We start from the raw sequence: 24060 nt of genomic DNA, 5'->3' as shown, positions 1-24060 counted from the left end.
GTCAGACGCGCTCGGCACTGAGCTGCGGAGGTGGACATTTTAGTGCGTGTATTCCGTACTTATTTACCTGATGTACATTGTGGAAAATTGCTTCTTGGAGTTGTTAAGGTCCAAATAAGTCAGACGTTGTCTTTTAGTGTATCGGACACTTTGCATTTATGACAGGTGATGTCAGTATAAGATCACATTCTCAGTAATCGTAGTTTTTTTATTTTGTATACTAGCTGCATCTTAGGTCTACAATTTTTGTTTCGCATTGCTGAGATAATGAGTTGTTAGTGATAAGGTCTGTGGCTGTAAGTGTAACAGGGATATCTTCTTTTACTGAGTATTGCATAGCATTAGTCCTTTAATAACTTATCTTTCTTATCCGGCCGCTGTGGCCGAGCGGTTCTAGGCGCTTCAGTCCGGAATAGCGCTGCTCCTACGGTCGCAGGTTCGAATACTGCCTCGGGCATGGATGTGTGTGATGTCCTTAGGTAAGTTAGGTTTAATTAGTTCTAAGTCTAGGGGACTGATGACCTCAGTCCCATAGTGCTTCGAGCCATTTGAATCATTTGTCATCTTTTAACAAATATTCTTCACGCACTGTCAAAAACTATCATAATGGAAATGGTAAACCATGGTAGTTCAATTGCTGTTTCACGATAAATTTTCTAAGCACTATTTTTGTAACTTGCTTATTAACGCACGAAATCACCCACAAGTATTTTGCTACAACCATAGATATACGTGTAAAAGATGCACGCGGAATGTATTTCAAACGCATCTCCGTTTGCAAAGTGTAGATTTCCTTCACAACACTAAATCACACTGGGTGAACGCTGTCACATTTCTTATCGTCTGTGACAGAACTCATTAACCTGTGTAATCTCCATCTGCAAGCAAACCAGATAGAACATCACAGAAACAAAGAGAAGAAAACGCTGTCGAGGACGCATCGTTTTACCGAAAACGTAAGTGGATGTGCATTACGACAACTGATTTTAAACCAAGATACATGTAAGTAGATACACCTTCTTAAAACTAATCGTTTCTGCTATTACCACGTATTACAGACACATATAGTTTCCTACAAAAATTCAGCAACAATCGACTACTGAACAAATGCAATAACAACATTCAGAAAAACCTGAAAGAAATTCAGTGCACTTATCATCATCTAGTAAACAGTAAATCTATAGGCTATGAAGGAAAACTGGACTTATCCAGAAAAGATAAGTTATGAAGATCAAAACAAAACTAATGCTACATTGGGTCGAAAGAAATACAAACAGACTAAAAGAGACGCCCACCCATTTTAGTAAGATTCTACGTAATCACTAGCATACGTATGAGCGGTAACACCTTATTTATAACAATCTTTAATAGATATCATCTTCACTACCCCTTCAGTCCAAAAAGTTAAGAGACAGGATAAATAAAAAGTACAGAAAAGCTATGACGGTGGTTTTAACAATTCAGGTGTTATACATACTCTACACCCTCTCCTCCAATTGAGTACAATCCACAGGACTTTCATACAATCACGTGAAGTTGCAGAGAAGTCCTTTATTGGGATGTTGTTCATCTCGCACGTCACACTGGCTTCAGTGACGGATATGTCGTCAAAGCATTGACCCTTCGTGTAAATACCTGCACTTCGTCATTGTATGGTATGTTTGTATTGATATCGCATCAACTGTGATGGTTTTTTTCTTTCCGGATAATAATTTTCCTCAATTCGTATTTCGATCAAGTCGCGGTAGGCGTCCACGAGTCGTTGTTCTTGTTAGTCAGTCAACGTGTATAGTATAAACTATGCACACACTTCTCTCTTCTTCAAAACATTCTGGAGATTTTCTTTAACACTTGACTTTGAGATGTTGATCCATTGAGATTTGTGACACAACAACGTTGACAAGCCACAGTCCCACGTAAACTACTTATCACTCACAACTGTCGTGTCGTATCCACATCTGTTGTTTACAGTTGTTGATTCAAGCTGCCACCGCAGTCACTGCACTAATGCCACTTACACGCCAGGAATAAGATCAATCTCGGAATTTTTTGGACAGTGATGTATTGATCAGCGAATATTTGCACTGTGGATGCTCTACAATAGTGTTCTAAGAAGCAGCGATGGAAGTATGCACAACATCTTCACTGTTGTTAGAGACTATATAAGCCGCATCGACTGGAAATGAGATGAACGATGATATAGACGGAATATATGTTTGGTTTATTGCAATCATTCAGAAAGTGCGGGCCTGCTACTGAGACCCCAATTCCAAACGTAAAAACTAGATGTATGGGAAAAGTCTCCGCGAATGATGAAGACGTTGAAGAAATGTGCGATGAGATAAAAGAAATAATTCAAATAGTTAAGGGAGACGAAAATTTAATAGTCATGGGGGACTGGAATTCAGTAGTTGGAAAAGGAAGAGAAGGAAAAGTAGTAGGCGCATATGGACTGGGGGTAAGGAATGAAAGAGGAAGCCGACCGATAGAATTTTGCACAGAGTGTAATTTAATCATCGCTAACACTTGGCTTAAGAATCATGAAAGAAGGTTGTATACGTGAAAGAGACCTGGAGACACCGAAATGTTCCAGATTGATTACACAATGGTAAGACAGATATTTAGGAACTAGGGACAAATGTGGACTCTGACCACAAGTTATTGATTATGAACTGTACATTGAAACTGAAGAAACTGCAAAAGGTAGTAATTTAAGGAGGCCGTACCTGGATAATCTGAAAGAATCAGAGGTCGTCGAATTTCAGAGGGAGCATTAGAGAACGATTCACAAGAACAGGGAAAAGGAATACAGTAGGAGAAGAATGGGTAGCTTTGAGAGATGAAATAGTGAAGGCAGCAGAGGATCAAGTAGGTAAAATGATGAGATCTAGTAGAAATCTTTAGGTAACGCAAGAGACGCTGAATTTAATTGATGAAAGGAGAAAACATAAAAATGCAGTAAATGAAGTAGGCGAAAAGGAATACAAATGACCCAAAAATGAGATCGACAGAAAGTGGAAAACGGCTAAGCAAGAATGGCTGGAGGACAAATGTAAAGATGTAGAAGCATAAGTATGTCACTAGGGGTAAGATAGATACCGCATACAGAAAAATTAAAGAGACCTTTGGAGAGAAGACAACCACCTGTATGAATATCAAGAGCTCAGATGGTAAACAAGTCTAAAGCAAAAGGTGGAAGGAGTATATAGGGGGTCTGCATAAGTGCGATGTGCTTGAGGGCAACATTATGAAAATGAAAGAGGATGTAGATGATGATTAGATGGGAAATATTATGCCGCGCGAAGAATTTGACAGATCACTGAAACACCTAAGCGGAAACAAGGCCCCGGGAGAATACAACATTTTGTTAGAACCACTGATAGCCTTGGGAGAGCCATCCATAACCAAATTTTTCCACGTATGAGGCAGGCTAAATTCCCTCAGACTTCAAGAAGAATATAATAATTCCAATTCCAAAGAAAGCGGGTGCTGACAGGTCTGAAAATTACCGAACTACCAGTTTAATAAGTCACGAATTCTTTATAGACAAATGGAAAATCTCTAGAAGCCAACCTCGGGGAAGATCAGTTTGGATTCCGTAGCAATGTAGGAACAAGCGAGCCAATACTCACCCTAGGAATTATCTCAGAAGCTAGGTCAAGGAAAGGTAATCCTACGTCTACAACATTTGTAGACTTAGAGAAAGCTTTTGACTATGTTGACTGGAACACTCTCTTTCAAATTCTGTGAGTGGCAGGGGTTAAATATGGGGAGCGAAAGGCTGTTTACAATTTGTACAGAAGCCAGTTGGCGGTTATAGGAGTCGTGAGGCTTGAAAGGGAAGCAAAGGTTTAGACGGCAGTGAGACAGGGTTGTAGACAATCCCGATGTTTCCAGAATGAGATTTTCACTCTGCAGCGGAGTGTGCGCTGATATGAAACTTCCTGGCAGTTTCAATCCCGATGTTATTCAATCTGTATACTGAGCAAGTAGTATAGGACACAAAAGAAAAATTTGAAGCTGGAATTAAAATTTATGGAGCAAAAATAAAAACTTTTGAGGTTTTCCGAGGACACTGTAATTCTGTTAGAGGCAGCAAAGGACCTGGACGAGCATTTTAACGGAATGGATAGTGTCTTGAAAGAAGGATATAAGATGAACATCAACAAAAGCAAAACGAGGATAATGGAATGTAGTCGAATTAAATCAGGTGATGGTGAAGCGATTAGATCAGGAATTGAGACTCTTAAAGTAGTAGATGAGTTGCTATTTCGGGAGCAAAATAACTGATGATGGTCGAAGTAGAGAGGGTATAAAATGTAGACTGGGTATGACAAGGAAATCATTTCTGAAGAAGAGAAATTTGTTAACATCGAGTATAGATTCAAGTCTCAGGAAGTCGTTTCTGAAAGTATTTGTATGGAGTGTAGCCACGTATGGATGTGAAACATGGACGGTAAATAGTAGAGACATGAAGAAAACAGAAACTTTTCAAATATGGTGCTATAGGAAAATGCTGAAGATTAGATGGGAAGATCACGTAACTAATGAGGAGGTACTGAATAAAATTGAGGAAAACAGGAATTTGTGGCACAGCTTGGCTAGAAGAAGGGATCGGTTGGTAGGACACGTTCTGAGGCATCAAGGGATCACCAATTTAATACTGGACGGCAGCGTGGAGGGTAAAAATCGTAGAGGGAGGCCAAGAGATGAATACACTAATCAGATTCAGAAGGATGTAGGTTGCAGTAGTTACTCGGCGATGAAGAGGCTTGCACAGAATAGAGTATCATGGAGAGCTGGAACAAACAACTCTTTGGACTGAAGATAAAGACAACAACAACAACAGTTTAAGCCTTATGGATAATAACTTACTTCCAAATTTTACGTGCTCTACGTCGAGGAAACGTGCTTTCCTGAAAGCGCCTTTCAAGTTCGTCTCATAAAAATGTAACTCTGAAATAAGTTTATATTCGATGTGACGTTTCCAAAATAATACGAAAGAGGAACATCACACTGGCAAAATGAGCATTCTCAAAATTGATGAGGTGTAGGGTAGAATTTTCGCTAAAAAATTAATGAATATGTATCTGAAGTCTTCTGCTATGGGTGAGGAACACTTGCCAGTAGAGGTATACTCAATGACTCTAGAATTGAATATAAGAAACTGGGGGGGTAAATGAAAAGGAACTTACTTGAATACGTGAATAGGTGGTAAAACCACATGTAAACATAGCTTTCTCAATGGTTGTGACCCGTTACTTGGAATCATTCTGGGGACCAAGACGCGATACCTCATGAATGCAGATTTAGCGGAGCTTACACCGCTATGAAAATTTCTGTTTTCTGGTATTTAGACAGAAGGAGAAACAGGCAGATTAACGCTCTGCATTGGCAGATTACGTTTTGTGGATGTCATTGTCAGCAGAAGCAACGCCGGAGTGAGACAATGCTACAGGTTACATTTCCGGTCTCGTACACAGTGTTACTCTGACAGCAACTTTATTTTTTTATGTAGTTTCGTGTGTAAAAATGGATAGTGTGGTGTAAACTGCTCGGCGGTATAACATTTAGCAATTTAGATGAAAAATGAATTACAGTATTTTTCAGGTCCTGCCACTACTAATTTGTTTAACGTTTTACTATATCAAAATCATCACCCCACCACAATAATCATCACCATGGTTGTCGCCATCATCGCGACCGTATTAAGCATCAAAAAATGTCACTAACATATTATCACTAACTTATTGCTAATTGAATAAAAAATCACTGTAACACAAGTGCACACATTATATGATTAATACTCCGCCTTTTCTTGTCACACTTTTGTGCAATTTTCCCTGTACAGTCCATATTCTTGTTTCTTCTTTATTATAGACTCAATGGTATGGGAAATTATATTTTGACTGCAAAGTTTCCACGTTGTTGGAAAACATTTCCATTGCACTTAACTGAAACACATTATTGCCCTGATACTGTTCAACTATGGTTGTCTCAAAGTTAAATTATGACGAGCAATGAATGAGAGGACCCAGTCTTACCCCACCATATGGGTTACTTTATTAAAATTGTGGTTTACGCCATTAATCTCGTCAAACTGATACTCCAAATGTCGAAAGGCCATAGAACACCGGACCCGGATTGAAACAGTGGTCCGCCAATTCCGTTTCCTCTCTCTCAGAAAATTCTCTATCGAAACGGCCCTGTGATGCCATTACATACCGTGCTTTATGTTTTTTATGTAATATGGATTCATTGCTTAAAAGCCGTAGCTGCATTTCTAATGGAAAATCTGTTTTCCTGTTAGCTTCTTAGCCTCCTCTAACGTTTTAGAAGACAACAGCATGGATTACATCTTCCTCTCGTAGTTTCTGTAACATGAAGTTGGACTAGTCTTACTGAGTCAGTCGATGTGAAATAGTAAACTATAAATTAGGGTGCATTAAATATGTTAAATAAATCTTCATGTTCAGTATTAAAAATGAAGAAAGAAAAGACAATCGTTTTGAGGCAAAGATAAGCATGCCGACGTTTGCCCCAGCTAGTTCGTAGGCCTATGTTCCGTGGCGCTGATTTCTGAACTTCTGATATCAGCTGCCATATAAGGCAAGTAGTTAAACTAACAGCTACGCTTAAAGTGTGAGTTAGCTTATGTACTTACATACGAGTTATTGGTAGTTCCTAGAGATTTTGTTTCAGCAGACAGATAGCCATCACTTACATGGTAAATACTTAGATCGAAACTTCCAAAAATGTAATTCCCCACATATCTCGAAAGCTTCAAAGCACAAACAGCTAACACAATACATCTGATTCTTCCGCCATGAAAGCCCTCAAATGAATAGGCAGAGCTGCCTCACTATACTCAAAAGTAGAAAAACACTTGACGTGGATCACCACCCCCTGCTCACCTTCGTCACCCGCCTGCCGTAGGCATTCCACCTCTGCACTTTATATCTTAATGTCTGCATTGACTACTGTCACTTATTTTTTGCTGATAAGCATATGGCTAAAAATGAAGCTTGCAAGTTCCGAAAGTGATAGCAAATACACAAAAAATGATAAACCCGCTAACTGTGGACATAGTAGTACGCGTATAAATAGTCTTGATTTACTGAAATAAATTTTTTCACAGCTGAAATCCCGAGGTTTCAAGCTCATTCTATGCCACAGGATTAAAAGGATTAACAAAAGGGTGAAATTCCGCGGTAGAGCAGTAGTTAGGTCTTATGTTTCAGGCATAAGTGACTTTCGGGATCATCATTCCTAGCGAGGTATTCACACAAGAGTAAAACTGTCTGCTGTACAGGGACACAAACTTTAACATTGGCTTTCGCCGGCAGTGTTCTTAGCGAAAGAGCTATCCATGCTCTCACGTCCTCAGTTCTGTACCTACCTTCGAGAAATGTCGGTCCAATAAGGTATGCAGGGAATTTTCTTTAAAAATTGGTGAGTGGGAGACAGGTATTCTTCTTCTTCTTCTTCATCGTCTTCTCTACTGTCACAGTCCATAAAATAGGCACTGTTTCCTAGACCTGCTTCAGAACATATCTGTCCATCTATTCCTTGGTCTTCCCGGACATCTTCTTCCCTTTGATGCATTGTACAATAGTCATCTTGTGAACCTCTCCTTCGGCATTCTATCAGTTTGCTGTCTTTCATCATTTGTATAATTTGCCATTTTTCATTCCAAATTATTCATTCCTACTTCTCTTAATTTTGATTTTCATATTTATCTCAAAGGATACATTCATTAACCCTTCTTAATAATCTCTTTTCGGCAGCCTGTATCTTCGTTTTATTAACTTTCGTCAACATCCATGTCTCAGATACACAGAGAAAGCAGGCACAGTCATTATTTTGTAGAGTTTCATTCGTATTTCTTGTTTTTAGCTTTTAGGGTTTTATTTTTTGTACCGCATGTTTTCTGGAAAATGAGTAATTTATGTAAGTCTGCAGGTTTTCGTGGCCGTTAACATTGAAGTTAAAATCCTCTAGGTTGTTAGACATTTCTCCAAGCGATCCATACTCCGACCCCTCTGTTAGGATCTCCTTCGGGATCTTGTGGTGTCCACTGTAGATTGTGGATTCACAGAGACCTTCTACCATACAGGGGAATTTTCCCGGGCTTGTGCTGGAATAGTGGGATTACTGGGTAAACGTTTTGTTGGCCATCATTATTGGATAGTAAGAAAACTATTCGCGCTCTAATGCCAAACTCTTGGTTAAAATTCTTGTGGTTACCATTAGGGGCACCCCATGAACCATGGACCTTGCCGTTGGTGGGGAGGCTTGCGTTCCTCAGCGATACAGATAGCCGTACCGTAGGTGCAACCATAACGGAGGGGTATCTGTTGAGAGGCCAGACAAACGTGTGGTTCCTGAAGAGGGGCAGCAGCCTTTTCAGTAGTTGCAGGGGCAACAGTCTGGATGATTGACTGATCTGGCCTTGTAACACTAACCAAAACGGCCTTGCTGTACTGGTACTGAGAACGGCTGGCAGCAAGGGGAAACAACAGCCGTAATTTTCCCCGAGGGCATGCAGCTTTACTGTATGGTTAAACGATGATGGCGTCCTCTTCGGTAAAATATTCCGGAGGTAAAATAGTCCCCCATTCGGATCTCCAGGCGGGGACTACTCAAGAGGACGTCGTTATCAGGAGAAAGAAAACTGGCGTTCTACGGATCGGAGCGTGGAATGGCAGATCCCTTAATCGGGTAGGTAGGTTAGAAAATTTAAAAAGGGAAATGGATAGGTTGAAGTTAGATGTAGTGGGAATTAGTGAAGTTCGGTGGCAGGAGGAACAAGACTTATGGTCAGGCCAAAACAGGGTTATAAATACAAAATCGAATAGGGGTAATGCAGGAGTAGGTTTAATAATGGATGAAAAAATAGGAGTGCGGGTAAGCTGCTACAAACAGCACAGTGAACGCATTATTGTGGCCAAGATAGACACGAAACCCACGCCTACTACAGTAGTACAAGTTTGAAGAAATGTATGATGAAATAAAAGAAATTATTCACATAGTGAAGGGAGACGAAAATTTAGTAGTCATGAGTGACTGGAATTCGGTAGTAGCCAAAGGAAGAGAAGGAGACGTAGTAGGTGAATATGGATTGGGGAGAAGAAATGAAATAGGAAGCCACCTGGTAGAATTTTGCACGGAGCACAACTTAATCATAGCTAACACTTGGTTCAAGAATCATAAAAGAAGGTTGTATACATGGAAGACGCCTGGAGATACTGAAAGGTTTCAGATAGATTATATAATGATAAGACAGAGATTTAGGAACCAGATTTTAAATTGTAAGACATTTCCAGTGGCAGATGTGGACTCTGACCACAATCTATTAGTTATGAACTATAGATTAAAACTGAAGAAACTGAAAAAAAAGTGGGACTTTAAGGAGATGGGACGTGGATTAACTGACTAAGCCAGAAGTTGAACAGAGTTTCAGGGAGAGCATAAGGGAACAAATGACACGAATGGTTGAAAGAAATACAGTAGAAGAAGAATGGGTAGCTTTGTGGGATGAATTAGTGGAGGCAGCAGAGGATAAAGTAGGTAAAAAGGCGAGGGCTAGTAGAAATCCTTGGGTAACAGAAGAAACATTGAGCTTAATTGATGAAAGGAGAAAGTATAAAAATGCAGTAAATGAAGCAGGCAAAAAGAAATACAAACGCCTCAAAAATGAGATCGACAGGAAGTGCAAAATGGCTAAGCAGGGATGGCTAGAGGACAAATGTAAGGATGTAGAGGTTTATCTCACCAGGGGTAAGATAGATACTGCCTACAGGAAAGTTAAAGATACCTTTGGAGAAAAGAGAACCACTTGTATGAATATCAAGAGCTCAGATGGAAACCTAGTTCTAAGCAAAGAAGGGAAAGCAGAAAGGTGGAAGGAGTATATAGAGGGTCTATACAAGGGTGATGTACTTGAGGACAATATTATGGAAATGGACGAGGATGTAGATGAAGATGAAAGGGGAGATATGATACTGCGTGACAAGTTTGACAGAGCACTGAAAGACCTGAGTAGAAACAAGCCTCCAGGAGTAGACAACATTCCATTAGAACTACTGAAAGCCTTGGGAGAGCCAGTCCTGACAAAACTCTACCATCTGGTGAGCAAGATATATGAGACAGGCGAAATACCCTCAGACTTCAAGAAGAATATAATAATTCCAATCCCAAAGAAAGCAGGTGTTGACAGATGTGAAAATTACTGAACTATCAGTTTAATAAGCCACGGCTGCAAAGTACTAACACGAATTCCTTACAGACGACTGGAAAAACTGGTAGAAGCCGATCCCGGGGAAGATCAGCTTGGATTCCGTAGAAATGATGGATCACGTGAGGCAAAACTAACCCAACGATTTATCTTAGAAAATAGATTAAGGAAAGATAAACCTACATTTCTAGCATTTGTAGACTTAGAGAAAGCTTTTGGCAATGTTGACTGGAATACTCTCTTTCAAATTCTGAAGGTGGCAGGGGTAAAATACAAGGAGCGAAAGGCTATTTACAATATGTACACAAACCAGATGGCAGTTATAAGAGTCGAGGGGCATGAAAGGGTAGAAGTGGTTGGGAAGGGAGTGAAACAGTGTTGTAGCCTATCCCCGATGTTATTGAATCTGTATATTGAGCAAGCAGTAAAGGAAAGAAAAGAAAAATTCGGAGTAGGTATTAAAATCCATGGAGAAGAAATAAAAACTTTGAGGTTCGCCGATGACATTGTAATTCTGTCAGAGACAGCAAAGGACTTGGAAGAGCAGTTGAACGGAATGGACAGTGTCTTGAAAGGGGGATATAAGATGAACATCAACAAAAGCAAAACGAGAATAATGGAATGTAGTCGTATTAAATCGGGTGATGCTGCGGGAATTACATTAGGAAATGCGACGCTTAAAGTAGTAAATGACTTTTGCTATCTGGGGAGCAAAATAACTGATGATGGTCGAAGTAGAGAGGATATAAAATGCAGACTGGCAATGGCAAGGAAAGCGTTTCTGAAGAAGAGAAATTTGTTAACATCGAGTATAGATTTAAGCGTCAGGAAGTCGTTTCTGAAAGTATTTATATGGTGTGTAACCATGTATGGAAGTGAAACATGGACGATAAATAGTTTGGACAAGAAGAGAATAGAGGCTTTTGAAAAGTGGTGCTACAGAAGGATGCTGAAGATTAGATGAGTAGATCACATAACTAATGAGGAGGTATTGAATAGGAATGGGGAGAAGAGGAGTTTGTGGCACAACTTGACTAGAAGAAGGTGTGCTAGAGAAGAGTTATTGGTTAAAATTCCTCCTGCTGCTATTGGTGGGCCAGCATTATTCGCTAGAAGCGAAACGGGCTGACCAAGAGAGGGGGAATGTTTATCCAAAACATTATTGTCCGCAGAGATGGCTTCCAGGGCGTTTTCAGTATTGCTCCCACGCTCGGCCTCGTGTTCCCTTCCTTGATGGAGGTGAATCACGACACCAAAAGCCCAAGTAAAGCACTAACATGTATATATGTAGATAGAACATTCAAGGCATATGTCGGAAATGATAGATATAGTAAAAAGACACCCATAACCCATGGTATAGAGGCAGGGTTGTAGCTTGTGTCTAATTTGTCGTCTAATTTATATAGATGATGTGATTAGAGAAAGGATGTACAAAATTAACCTAGGGATTTCTATTGCACCAAATTTTACACTTAAAACGATGCTGTTTGCTGATGATCAGATTATTACAACTACAAATGAAGACGAGTTGTAAATATGTTACAAAAGTTATGTGAGAAGTATAATTTTAAAAGTCCACACTTAAAGCAAAAACAGTGGCCGTTAAAGGTATTTACACTGTTAGAACCAAAACTCTTATCAGTGTTATTACATTAGCCCACGCCACAGGTTTTAACTACTTAGGTACGTATGTCATCTGTAATTTTCTCTACTTTTCCCCCTATTTACTTGGTCTAGCGCTTTTCGTAAACAAGAGAAGCTATGTTCCCTTCTTTTTAATTATCAGCTTAACTGTGAACGTAGCTTCTACACAGCACTGTCCCTTTCTAAAGACGTTTTCTTCTAGTAATAAAACGCCTGTGGTGCCTCGCACTCTTTTACTTAATATTATATATTGCATAGTTTTACAGTCTATATTCAGGAGGCAAGTACTAGTAGAATTCTGTCTTTGGGACAGAGTTGTGCCTTGTGGATGGATAGCTCGTCGGGCAAGAACACTGGCCGCGAAGTACAATGTTTCGGGTCTGTGTCTTGGCCCACCAGAAGCATGCTATCACGTATATCGATATTACTTATACTTACCTCATGCTACTTCTGTGTCCTCTTATGTTTAATGTGACTTCTGTATCACTACGATGTTTGATGTAAAATATACGTACATGTTTTATTTATGATTTATGTCGATTTATGTCAACATGAATCCGAGGGTAAATCCAAAAGTATGGTCTCCTATTTTTACAAGTAAATAGACCTGTTTATTTCTACAATGGTTTACATCAGTTTACAGCTTGAACATTTAGCTATTTTATGACATAATCACCATTTCTTGTGGTGCTTCTTTGTAGACGCTGTGGCAGTTTTTGTATGCTCACGTCATACCAGCTCGCCACCATGCTGTTCAGAAAGTTACGAACTTCTTCTTTCACCTCGTCGTCGGAGCTGAATCGCTTTCCGGCGAAATGTTCTTTTAACCTAGGGAACAGGTGATAGTCACTGGGCGTCAAGTCAGGACTATACGGTGAGTGGGTGATTATGTTCCACTGAAACTGTTGCAGGAGAACAACGGTCTGCCGAGCGATGTGTGGGCGAGCGTTGTCATGCAGAATGTGTACGCCCCTGCTCAACATTCCTCTTCTCCGATTCTGAATTGTCCGTTTGAGTTTTTTCAGTCTCACAGTACCTGTCAGCGTTAATCGTGGTACCAGTGGGCATAAAGACGACCAACAATACCGCTTTCCGATCCCAAAAAACGGTAGTCATGATTTAGCCGGCAGACTGTGTTTATTTGAATTTCCGCGGCTTTGGCGAAGAAGGATGCCGACACTGGTGTGATTGTTGCTTGGTCTAAGGTGTACAGTGGTATGCCCAGGTTTCGTCGCCCGTGACAGTTGAGTCCAGAGAGTTGTCCTGTTCGGCTGCAAGGCGGTGAAGTAATGCGCGGGAAGCATCAACTCGTAGCCACATGTGGTCCTCAGACAGCATGCGTGGCACCCATCCTGCCCACACCTTCCGGTACTTCAATGTTTCCGTTAAAATTCTGTGAGCGGTGCTTCGGGAAACCTCAGGAACCAACGTGCAGAGATCATCCAGGGTGTTCCGCCGATTGTCACGTATGCTTTGCTCAACCTTCAACACTGTCTCCTCAGATATTGACGGCCTCCCGCTCCTTTGTCCGTCGTGAATTTCGGTCCGACCAGCTGCAAACTCTCTACACCACTTACGAACAATTTTGACATCCATGCACGACTCACCAGACACTTCCGTCAGTTGGTGATGGATTTCAATCGGCGCATTGCCCTTTGCGTTCAAAAACCGAATAACTGCGCGCAATTCGCACTTGGCGGCAACATCCAACGGGAGCTCCATTCTCAACGGCTGCCAAGCCAAGACAGCGCCACAGAACGGCGTGCACATGTTTACACTCAGCGCGTGAAGCACTCTTCATTACAGTGTGACCAACTGCCACACAGATTTCTGTCTTTATAAAAAAGTAGGAGACCTTACTTTTGGGATTACCCTCGTAATCTATGGATGTAATTTTAAAAGAAATGTTCTGTAAAAGAATAGAAATGTTGAAGATTTACTTGTAATATTGGTTCATGCATAGGGTACTGAGGTTCGTAATCATGTAAAACATGGAGGGAAGTCGCATTGCAACGAAACTGACTTCACAGAAACAGTAAAGGTGGATTTGTCGTTTGAAGTGCAAGGGTACTTAGTGGTCGGAGTAAGCTGGTGGCTGACATGCAAAGTGTTCGCATCTTTTGCGCTGAACAAGGCCAGAAGGACAGCAAGATTGTTTAATAAGACTTCGGATGTGGAATAAATTGGTCTCATTGTGCATGGTATACATTGACTAGATCTCCACTATGAAAATCAGAGTCAAAGAAGATAATTTTCGGAGTTTGTTATACAGCAACAGCAATGGACACGTCTGTCACCACTTTCGTCTCAAAGGATCAGTTGAGTACTGTATAACACGGTGGACGAGTTACGTGTTTTATTATCCAATAATAAGTTTGTGTCCTGTAAACTTTATGTTGAGCACCCGCATTTTACTCCTAGTTATTTACTTACACAGTGTCCTATTCCATGTGCTGAGATATTCCCGAGTATACTATTTCATGGAATTCAAAAGTAATTTAATTCTATAACAACATTTAATAATGTTTGTGGAGTAGTCGATTTCCTTACGGTTCATTGAGTTTTGCTTCTGAAGTACTCCACGCGTTTTTCGCAGAAGGACAGTTGATGTTTCACTAAGGTGTAATTGATAAGAAAGAATCTAAATTGTTTGATTAAATTTCATTCTTAATGAAATATCAGTACAGTGTCAAAGTTACCTGCATAAAACTGTGATCAGTCAGAGCAGTTACAGTCTAGTAAACTTGAAAAGTCAGCTTAAGAAATAATGTACAGGTTTGTAAAAATAAGTATATTTCATGTCTTTTGTAGTTAACAGTGTTTTCCATAATGTATCCCGCCTTGATCTTAGAAACTAACAGATTGGTTTATGGCCACAGATACAAATAGTTGAGCCAGCTTTTCTTTCCAAATCACAAATAGTATATTAATGATGTACTGCTACTGATTTTATAAGATTTGCGTGCTGTAATAAGTGACTGCTACCGCTATTCAAACTACTACTGATTCAGAGTTCATATGTCTTATGTGTGCTCTATTTAGTATAAAATAAATGGTAATCTGAACAAATAACATAAATCTATGATTATGATGTAGGATTCAACCTAAATCATTATCGTAAATAAAGGTGAAACTCAATTGCGTCTCACGACCATCAACTATATATGACTAAGTAACATAAAGATTTGAATACCATTTCTGTGACAGTATTTCTCAGCAATTAAACTGATAAAATATCATTATGTCCAAGTTCGTAGTGCTCCACTATCAGTAAATCGTTTACTTATCATGATCAACAGTTTACTGCTTATGACACAGAGATCCGGTTGATCACATAACGCTTAATACTTCTATGTTATTCATGCCAAACCACTGGTATACTGAAACTTCCTGGCAGATTAAAACTATGTGCCGGACCGAGACTCGAACTCGGGACCTTTACCTTTCGCGGGCAAGTGCTCTACCATTCTGGAAACATCCCCCAGGCCGTGGCTAAACCATGTCTCCGCATTATCCTTTCATTCAGGAGTGTTAGTTCTGCAAGTTCGCAGGAGAGCTTCTGTAAAGTTTGGAAGGTAGGAGACGAGATACTGGCAGAAGTAAAGCTGTGAGGAGGCGGCGTGGGTCGTGCTTGGGTAGCTCAGTTGGTAGAGCAAAGGCAAAGGTCTCGAGTTCGACTGAACGGCACGGTAGCTCAGCGTGTTTGGTCGGGGGGTTAGCTGCCCTCTGTAATAAAAAAACTGAGTCAATCGACCAACACCGAACATAGAAGGATGTCTTACGACGTCCGCCCCGAGCAGATGCAACGAACAGAAGCGAACAAAATGAGATTAAAAAAAAAAAAAGTGTAGGTCCGGCACACAATTTTAATCTGCCACGAAGTTTCATTTCAGCGCACACTCCGCTGCAGAGTGAAAATCTCATTCTGCTCACACTGGTATATTGCTTGCTGAAGTGTACTACTGTCTCGTGTCCTGTAAGCACAAATAGTACTTCGGTGACAAGTAAAATAAATGCCAACAGCTAAATTTCTTTACGAACAGTGGTAGTAGCTGGTACAACCTTAACTAATCAAGCTGGCGACAGTTTTCTTTTGCGTAGTTGTGGTTTCCTTTTTCACTAATAGAACTTTGGTTCGATTCTCGTTTATTCTTCTAGTATTTCCTTTGGCAGATATATTTAGAGAAACGAAAACTAGACCGATACTTCAACCAGGAGTACACAGTAATGGTCAGATCTAATTCTTTTGCACGAGAGTAACACTGTCGATATTAAGGTATTGCTAATTTAGTAGTGCCTGGTACTGTTGTAATCTGACAGGGAGATATGTGACTTCACTAATAACACCAGAAAAATCTTGTTCTTAAGAAGCAACAGTAAATTTAATAGCTCATGTTGACGGAAGTCGAAAGAAATACTCTCGGTAAAGGTAAAACGATCAAAAGTGCACAGGAAAAATAAAGGCTCTCCTCCGTAAAAGAACGAAAGAATGTTAGGTGGCTGGGGCGGGTACGAAGACAAACAAATGAAAAGAAAGAGGAGTGGCCATGAAGTGGGTTAAGAACTCGCTTCCCGCGCGCCTTCACAGTGCGTGCGCTGATGCTCAGAGGCCAATGATCGGGCGCTTCCCATTTTCCGGTGATGGCTTCTGGATGCTAGCGGCTGGCTGCTGCCGCATGCCACAAAATTAGCAGGACCGCAAAGTTGGCTGTCGCATCGCATCGCCAGCGGAGAGAGCTGCTAACAGCGGCGGTGCAGCTGTGCTAAACAGTTTGCGGTCGCATCATTCATTTTCATGGCTCCATTAGCCAGGGCCAATATTGACGCTGGTTTAAAAGCCGTGAAACAGAATCTGCCTGCGATTTACCGCCCCCTCGCCGTCGCCGGGCGGCCCGCTGTTCTGTCCGCTCCCTCCCCCGCCCCTCCCCCACCTCCGCCACCTTGTCAAATCCCTCTCCCACTCCCCCGCCCCCACCCCCATGCAGCACTGTTCCACACCATCGTCGCCCGCTGCTGGTCCGTAATCTCATTAGCCATCCGCTGCACCAGTGCGCTGTGCAGTCCGTCCACAGTGGCAATACGTCCGTTCCCTCTGTGGAAACAAGAGCGGGGTCACTGACCCGAGACGCACTGCCCCTCGATTCTGTGGACACTGCCGATTCTTAGCTAGCACAATGAAGAAGCTGTATAAGTTAATATTGTACGGATTTGTAACAAGATCAAATAGTGAAGCAGAGGGGAAAAAAGTATTTGCTTTAATTTATATCCTCCATTTTATTTTCTCAAAAGACAACGGGGTGTGAGTACCGAAACTATCATCAGGGCATCACACGATAAAAAAATTTCATTTAAATAAATACTTACGTATATACGTAGCCAGTGGTCACAGAACCTGCGGCGGGCCGTTGTGGCCGAGCGGTTCTAGGCGCTTCGGTTTGGAACCGCGCGACCGCTACGATCGCAGGTTCGAATCCTGCCTCGGGAATGGATGTGTGTGATGTCCTTAGGTTGGTTAGGTTTAAGTAGTTCTATGTTCTAGGGGACTGATGGCCTCAGATGTTGAGTCCCATAGTCCCCTTGTCTGAGACCTGTCTCAATCACGAACGTTTCTGACGTGAACCCACGGAAACGCACTGCTCCACCTGACCCATCCATACAAGTTTGCACCATTCTCACTGGCTTCTCGGGGATCGTTGAAGCTACGCAGTGCAATGTATGGGCTATTCCTGTGGATGCTGCCATAATCACGTTGAAAATCGACTGATAGACCATAGAAATTTTATCATATTCCCAGTGTTTCTCAAATAACTGTCTTAGGATGAAAACGTTTTCTATTATTGACCGGTTTATTCGTAAGCCATCTTGGTATTACTGTTGTTATCTATGAATGGTTGTAATTTTCTGAAGAAAATTATAGACAGTATCTTGTAGGCTACGTTTGGCAAGCCGATGACTCTTTAATTACCACATTCCATTTTGCTTCCCTTCTTGTATATTCGGCACATTACGGCCAATTATCATTCTTCTAGCAATATACCCAAAATTCAAGCTCTCATCTGCCTCTTTGATAAATTCTCCTAATGGTGTATCCTCCCCTGGGGCTTTGTTGTTTCTGAGCCTTTTGATTGCGTTCTTTGCATCTTTTTCAGTCACTTCTCATTCTTCTTCATCTTCCCTTTTCCCCTTGGTTTCTGCAGGTAGCATTTTATATGTGTCTGGGCGATTCAAGAGTTCTGAGAAGTATTCTCTCCATCTTTCTACAGTTATTTCCTTGTCATTTATCAATTTGCTAATGGGAAAGGCTGGGCTCTGAAATCCGCGTTTCCGATTTTTGATGCATTGGAAAAATTATCTTACATTGTATTTGGTATGTCAACTTCCTTAGTATGAAACCCGCTTTGAAGTGCATCGCAGAGGGTGCTTCCCACTGTGTATGTTACTAAGGCTGCTTCCTGTTCTGTTCTCGTATGGAGCGCCGGAAGAATGTCTGCTTGAATGCTGCTGTGTGCTCTATAATTAATATTACCTTGTTCTCTTAATCTCTATGGGAGCGACTCGTAGGAAAAGCCTTCTGGCCGCAGACGCGCCAATCTGACCCGATCTTCCACCGTGTCATCCTTAGCCAATGGCGTCATCGAGGTGATGTATGGACGGCCGCGTTTTCAGTTCTCCGCACTCTCGCCCATTATCGAGTTAGCAGACCTGCTGCCGTTTTCTGTCTGCCTTGATTCATGGCTTTCAGGATATCATGGGAGAAAAGTACTAGTTAGGTTTCACATGATCGATGTTCTGACAATGCTTTCTTGTTGGTGTGGAGGAGGTCATTGGGTTCAAGAAACTTCATTGTATTTGAGCTCACAATATCTTCTAAGATTCTATACTGCTAAGAATATTGAACGGTAGTTTAGTGGATCACTTTTTGTACCCTTCTTGTGTTTTCTTCCAACTGCTCGCCGCAGTTAAAATACTCTTTGGGAAATATTTTTCAGCATGATAAATACTGTGCAGAATAGCCACCCCTAGCCCCCCCCCCCCCCCCCCACCATCGTTCTCCCAGGCTTATCAAGTACGTTTTGATTATGCTAGTAAGTGAAAGTTAATGCTATGCTTTAAATAGACGAAATTTAGATACAGAGGTACCATAACAGCTCTTTGTAGAAAGAATCACAATGTAAAACAAGAAAAAAAGTATACTCGCGCATAAAACACAAAATGTAAGAAGATCTATAATAAATCATAATGAACGAAGCAATCCCTCCTGTAAGCAAATATTAGGGGCATCCAAATTAATGCTTTCATTGATCTTTTATGTATGCTGTATTTCTCTCAATAAGCAATGCAACCTGAAAGCAGGTTGTATTTATGCAGGACTTCAGTACAGCATACTGTTGCCCACTCTTTTGGTTAAAAAACCCTATTTCTCAACATAATCTCCGTTCAATGAAACGGCCATACGCCACCTTCCTATGAGGGCTTGTATACCCCCATGGTACTACTCTACTGGTCAACGTCGTAGCTAACGTCTTGCTGCATCAATAGCCGTCCTTTCTCCACGTACTGCTTCCCGCGGAGTGGTTTCTTCATTGGCCCGAACAGATACAAGTTGGAAGGTGCAAAATCCGAACTGTAGGGTGGAAGAGGAAGAAGAGTTCAGTGAAGTTTTGTGAGCTCCTCTCGAGTGCGCACACTTGTATGACGCCTTGCGTTGTCATGGAGAAGGAGAGGTTAGTTAGCATTTTTGTGTTCAGCATTGCAGGAGTCACAGTTGTGTGCGGCCGGCCGGCTCGCGAGATATCGGACAGGTTTGCACGGCCTTATTGCGATGATGACTTACGCCTCGCCCAACGACTCACCATGCTTTTGTTCATTGCCAGGTCACCGCAGACATTCTGCAAGCGCTTAGATATATCCAAGATGCTCTGATTCTCCGTCAAAAGAAGCTCAGTGATAGCTCTCTGCTTGGAACGCATCTACCTTACACAGTCTATTTTGAAGGCTACGTATAGCGCCACCAGCTATCGGAACTTCATGAAACTATAGCGGCAGAAGCAAGAATATTCCACGATGTCCCACAACAAATTAGACAATATTTCAACCGAAACTTGCCGAGAAAGAAATGTGTTGCGTTATGTATTGAATGCCCCTCGTAATTAGGGAGCTATTATCCACAAATGCAGCGTTATTTTTTGACTAACCAAAATTCTTTATATTGAAAAGACGTTCAGCTTCTAGGAGGGAATAGTGAAGCAGTCTGACCATATATTACACCACAACTGTCAGTTGACGATCTGTGGCCGTTGTTGCAGTTTGCTGATTTTGCCAGCGTTGTCTTGTGTGTGTGTGTGTGTGTGTGTGTGTGTGTGTATTTGGAGTTCACGGACGCTCAGTGGGGAGGTTTTCAGCGCCTTTACAATTATTAAAAGATACGAATGTAGAGAATATGGCTAAGAATGTTGTCACACAGTGAGAAGTGAACCCTCCAAAAAAATGGCTCTGAGCACTATGGGACTTAACAGCTGTGGTCATCAGTCCCTTAGAACTTAGAACTACTTAAACCTAACTAACCTAAGGACACCGCATACATCCATACCCGAGGCAGGATTCTAACCTGCGACCGTAGCAGTTGCACGGTTCCGGACTGCGCGCCTAGAACCGTGAGACCACCGCGGCCGGCTAACCCTCAAAATGACAAGCATTCAGTCGCACGTCACTGGCTTCGACCCACTCAATCACTCTATCCCACACTTCCTAGAAAACGGAGAAAGGGTAAAATGTACTATACCTGGAATGAAAACATAAGTAACGTAAGTAAAACGAGAGAGGATTTAAAATAAAAGCGCAGGGAAATCTGTCTGGTTGACCACTCAAAAATTGGTGAGCTAGTCACGCTGTTAACACATTACAAACATCACACTAAAATTTTAGGAAACAAGTTGGACATTCCACAAAACCTTAAAATACCAATCACATTCCTTTGAATATGACTTAAAATAGAGGGCAGATCTGTTGAGCAATGAGCCGCTGCCCTCTGGTTCGTAAATAAAATGAAGTCTATTAAAACTTTGTGGACAATGATCAGTACTCTAGAAGCACCACATATCGAGAGACCCTCTCGTCGGAACAAGACGCCGTGCGTCAAAGGACCATCAGCTCTGTCCTATATGAACATGGCTGAGAAGAACTGATCCCTCCGTGTCTGGAAGGAGATACGCCACGGCCGTGTTGGGAGCATTATTGTCTGTCACTAGCAGCCGCTCTTCTTCCCACGCATTTATCTGGACCTGAACAGCGAGGCGAAAGCATCCAGTGGGACAGCACAGTGAAATGAGGATTGTGACACGCCTCTTGGCTGCTACTGCCGTCATTTTGCTAACCAGAATACTGTCGTGCCCTGGCACCCTGCGGAAGGACATCTCCTTCCCCAGCCTTTGTAGTTGGAGGAGGACGTTCTAGATATTTTTGATCACTTTCTCTGCTGGGTACAATCGTTGTAGGGAATGAAGGACACTCAGGGAATCGGAACAGGAAAGGAATTTAGCAGTTCCAGTGCTCACAATAACGAGTAGAGTTCCGCATCGAAGACAGTACAGTCTGCAAGCAGTCAGATTTTCAGGACGCGATCAAGGAAAACAACAAAGCAATCAACGGAGTTCTCTTGTTTTCACCCATCCGTAAATACAGCTAGAGTGGTGTGGTCTTGGGTTAAAATGTTATAACACAATGAATTAAAAACATATGTTGAAGTGTGAAAGCTCCTCTGCTGCACTAAATCTAAAATTACTCTGGGCTTCTGCAATAGGGTGGCAGACGGTTAAAACACTGGTTTGAGGTGCCAGATGATCGACACCAATGGATTCCACCGCACACTTCACGCGAATTCCAAGCAGCACCGTTGCATCTGGACGATTTAGCTGGAAGAACAAGGGTACGGTACACTGATGATGTGAGAGCAGCGAGGAACTAACATGCCTGACGCACCATGAGCACCTGCCGCCAAATAGTAACTGCCAGTTTGCATGCCTCAGCTCAGAGATTCGATATGGGGCTAGTCTTGTAAGCACCTGTGCCTCACGTGATCCCTTCGTGGTCTATAGAGCCAACCCTTAGGTAAGAAGGCCTCACTGACCCGTACGCTGTGAACCCATAGTCCAGCGGCGAACGTACGAAAGCCCCAAAAATGAGAGCAGACGCGCCCTGTCAGCTCCCCAAGACCTGTGGCTAAGACACTTGTTGATATTCGGTGCCTTCTGGGTCGTTGCTTTCAGGTCCTTTATGTGAGGTAACAAAGGCAGTTTCGAGTGAAAACTGAGATATGGAAACCTTACAGAGGGGAGAATGGTGTCCCAGACACCCAGTTCAGGTAAAGTAAAAAGACGACGAGAACGATTAAAATGTACACACACACACACAACACACACACACACACACACACACACACACACACACACACACACAAGATTCTCAGTAGAGAATGAAAAACCAGTCTTTGTAGCCCACACCTTCAACCTTTTCCCCTTATATTGCACCTAATGACTCGTTGCCGCAGTTCTGGAGGAAGAGCAGAGGGCCGCAAAATCGTCTACAAATAAGAAGTATTAGATCGGACTCCCTACTTTTAATAGCTATGGGAAAAGAGTGACACTTAAAACACTGCCCTGGAGAGTGCCCCTGCACAAAACTTGTCTGACAGTGCGTCTCTATACAAAAAGGCGTCTAGAGAGGAAGGACCGAATAACGATTGGGAGATGGTCGCGAAAGCCCCATTGGTGTATCTGACAGAATATTATACCTCCAGGTAGTGTCGGTCGCCTTAGTGACTTCAAAAATTACCGCTAGCCCAGATATGATCACCGATTTGCTGGTGTGAGCCGGCTCGCGGTCACGCCAAGGCAGTGGAGCAACCGGCTGGCTCATGGTGACATGTGGCGCGGAAAGGAGGAACGAAGAGTGAGGGTAAAGCAGCAGAGCGAGGCAGGCATCGGAACAAGGTAAATTTGCAACGAGCCTTAATTCTATGATCGGTAACGTCATATCCTTACGAAGTTTATCCCTTCAGAATGACACATTAATGCAAATTTACTTTCTAATACTGTTATATTAATGCGAAACGACTACGAAATGAAATATCTTAATATTTTGATGGCGTGTAGAACACGAGGCAGCTCAGCATGAAACGTATTTCTTACAACTGCTGCAGCTTTATCGTTACACAGAAAATGTTAATCAATATTACATATTTCGTTCTATACTAGAGCATTGTCTGGTATCACTATATGAGTACTGCAATCTGAAGACACGCTATTAAGCTTAAATCTGTCAAAAAGCTTCTATCAGCAAATTTCATTCTATTCATTGCGGGAACAAATGGTACATTCACTGGTTTGTAAGTTCAAAAATCCATATGATCGTAGCGGAAAACTTGTAAATTTATATTTTAGAAAATTCTTATAAATGTCTGGGAGATTAAATTTGTTGTGAAACATATCATGCGTCTGTCACACTGTATTTCTGATAGTTGTAACTGTAGCTAAGTTTCCACATTGTCAACATGAAGTGAAAATCAGGAAAAATGAGCAACGCTTTGGCAGGCCGTAACTTCCTCGAGCTACAGATTCATTCGTGAATATTCCTCCCGAAAACAAAACTGTATTTTCAGAGCGAGAATTGAAAAATGATTTAGACGCTTATTTTTTTGCTCACATATCAAGAACAATTTCTTCAGTCACATTGCTTAACAATGCTTTCTTTATTTTTTACACCTCCACTTCTCGCTGCTCGCCTTCTATGCGTACATAAAATTTTTCATGGAAGCTATAGTAATGTCGCTATAAGTTGAATTTTTTCGATTTTTCAGAGCTTCGACGCACACTGCGCTTATTGAGAAACCATTTCCTACGATAAACATCAGGCATTCTGCACTGATACGCTGTAAACTGATGTTGGTGTGTCCGACCTTCGCTTTGAAGTTCCTGACCGAGCTATCGCGCTATTTTTCACCTGTTTAAAAAGAGTTACTTTCCCATTTTACGCTTTGTGCCTTTAAGAATATACGCTTGGTCCTCAATCTACGCTGAATCTATGGTCATTCCTCTGAAGACAGCATACTGATTGCTCTGCTCCTGGTGTGCGATTTTTCCCGCCTAGCCGCATTCTGAACTGGAGTGCCCGAGACAATATTG

Source organism: Schistocerca serialis, chromosome 4, assembly GCF_023864345.2.
Source record: "Schistocerca serialis cubense isolate TAMUIC-IGC-003099 chromosome 4, iqSchSeri2.2, whole genome shotgun sequence".
Classification (NCBI taxonomy): domain Eukaryota; kingdom Metazoa; phylum Arthropoda; class Insecta; order Orthoptera; family Acrididae; genus Schistocerca; species Schistocerca serialis.
The sequence above is the reverse complement of the archived record's forward strand: the minus strand, read 5'-3'. Positions refer to the sequence as shown.